This window comes from Etheostoma spectabile, chromosome 4 (genome assembly GCF_008692095.1).
Source record: "Etheostoma spectabile isolate EspeVRDwgs_2016 chromosome 4, UIUC_Espe_1.0, whole genome shotgun sequence".
NCBI lineage: Eukaryota > Metazoa > Chordata > Actinopteri > Perciformes > Percidae > Etheostoma > Etheostoma spectabile.
Genome location: NC_045736.1, coordinates 28,246,569 through 28,248,949, shown reverse-complemented (window position 1 = coordinate 28,248,949; position 2,381 = coordinate 28,246,569). Strand labels below are relative to the sequence as shown.

The window sequence follows — 2,381 nt, the reverse complement described above, 5'->3', positions numbered from 1 at the left end:
AGTACTTCTACTTTTACCAGAGTATTTGTTAACAAAAATATCTGTATTTCTACTTGAGTATGGGAAGTGAGTACTTTTGCCATCTCTTGTGTTTCAGGCCTGTGCAGTGTGTTCTAACAAACAGAGTGTAACAACGTTATTTCCCCACTGGGGATCAATAAAAAGTATAAATTATTGTTGAAATTATTGCAGAAATGAATAATGCTAACCCAGCCTACACAGAGTTAGCTCTTGCATTTAGTGCATCGTGGGTTGAGAGCAGGCCTAGTAAGTACCATTAACAAGATGAAGAAAAGGTGAAAGAATTAACATAAGCGTATACAAAAGTCCTGCTTTTGCTTCTTCATTCAGGATATTAACAATATTATCATGCCGGAACTTCCTGGTCCTGTCTTACCCTAAAAAATGGGGATTCTTTCTTTCTCACCAGTTTCTGTGTAAACTATTTACCACCTTATATAAATCCTGGGCTAAAGGAGCTACTTGTTACTCATACTCAACTTTTACAATGACAGTAAATTGAGTAAAATATCAGTAGCAGCTCCTCAGCCCATGCAGGATATATTGGTATTCTTTCCACCTCTTGCTCTTTGATTTAAGGTTTCCTTAAGCCCTGATCCTTAGACTGTACCTGCTCCAGGACAGAGCACAGAGAATCTTCCCCTTGAGGCATTAAATAAAGTATATCATAACAACAAAATTGCTTTCAGGTCACTTCCCAATTGGCAAGGACCAAAACCTAACATACGAGGTGGCTTTCAAGCCATAAAATAAAATTGCTGTTTGATGTGATGGGGTAAAAAATGGCATTTGCTTTGAAGGGTTATGGTGTTTGTTCATAATGTTGCTCAAAGTCTGTCCGCAAATATTGTGAAAGTGTATCCAAACAGAGCAGGCAGGGTATAAGTAATCCATTGGTGCATTCTTTGGAATGCTATGTAAGAATAAGGAGGAGGATGAAATGTAGGCGTTAATTTTTGGTTGCTCTCACCAAAACTGAACCTCACTTCCTTTCTTTCTCCGCCTCGGTTCAAAGGGAGCATCAGACAAAAGAGACTCTGGGATCGTTTCCGTTCGGGTCAAGGTCCAACCAGATGGGTGTCTTCCGTTAGAGTCGAGCCTTCTGCCAGGCCAAACCCCCATACCATGACCAGATCCATATGTTGTGGAAGGGTTGAACATCTGCAGATAAGAAAACCACAACTTTTATGCAAAGAGGAAATCAAGACGCAGAATACCGCCAATGTGTGAAGCAGAAGGTGAAGTGAACCATATTTCCTTACAAACCACAGACTCTGTGATGTTTACAGCCGGGCCTGAGCGCTGGGGAAGATACTTTAAATAGTAGATCATAACTAACTTCAGATCACTGAAGTTTGTTTTTCACCATTGAGCCATAGTCATCAAGAGGCAAATTCAAGTGAGTCATTAAATCCAGTTGTTATTCACTACACTCCTCCATCTGTACAGTATCAGGCTGATCTGGTAGAAAATAGAAGAAAAAAACATGTTTTGCAAGTCTAAATTTGTGCTTTACAGAGGAAAATCTAACTCAAGTGAAGTAAAAGATGCCCAAATGTGTAAAACCCCAAATCACACAGATTAAACCAAGAATTGGAGCAAGATTTCCAGAAGCATGATGTTATTTATATAGCACCTTTCACAGACAAGAGGGGTCACAAAGTGCTTTACAATAAAACAAAAACACATAAAATGCAAACTATCTGGAAGATTTGAATGCTTGTCTAAAAAGATGTCTTCAGGTGTTTTCTAAAAGTTTCCACAGAATTCAAGGCTCTTAGGGCTAAAGGGAGACTGTACTGTACTTTTACATAAATAAAGAAGTTAAATCAAGAGTATTTTTTGAACAGAACTATCTGTACTTCTGCTTGAGTACGGGACGTCAGTACTTTTGCCATCTCTGCCCATAACGCTAACAGTAATATACAGTGGGCAGTACAGCATTGTATAGAAAAGACGCGTGGTAAAAATGACTTTTGTCCAAAGCGGCCGCTAGAATCAACACAAACTGAAAGTCACATAAAACCACTTTAAGTATAAAGGATTGGGTTCCATCAGCTGATTTCTGAAGCAATTGCTCTGTCTGTGCATAAACATCCTCCTGCCAGTTTGAAAGTACATGCAGGTATGATTTGTTTTTAGTGAATACATGCTTTTGTGGGATAATATGTTGCAGTTAAGAATGAATGGATAATGTACGATTATGCTGACCTAGCTTGTGTTATTTGGTATTGTAGTCCAGCACAATGGGCTATGTGTTTGTATTTGAGGTGTGACACTCCACCAGCCTGGACTTCACAACTATGGTAGGCCAATCATTTTTTTTGTTTCTGCATACAAGTTAACTTTAACATCTGTCA

The 2,381-nt window shown here is 38.8% G+C and overlaps 1 long non-coding RNA gene across 1 annotated transcript in view; it reads left to right on the top strand.

Annotated features, from left to right (window-relative positions):
- LOC116688537 (uncharacterized) overlaps positions 1-1,259 on the top strand; it is a 3,630-nt gene extending 2,371 nt beyond the window's left edge. The window contains exon 2 of the long non-coding RNA XR_004331795.1: positions 1,037-1,259. This is a non-coding gene — a long non-coding RNA (uncharacterized LOC116688537). The remainder of the gene's footprint in view (positions 1-1,036) is intronic.
- The last annotated feature ends 1,122 nt before the right edge of the window (positions 1,260-2,381 follow it).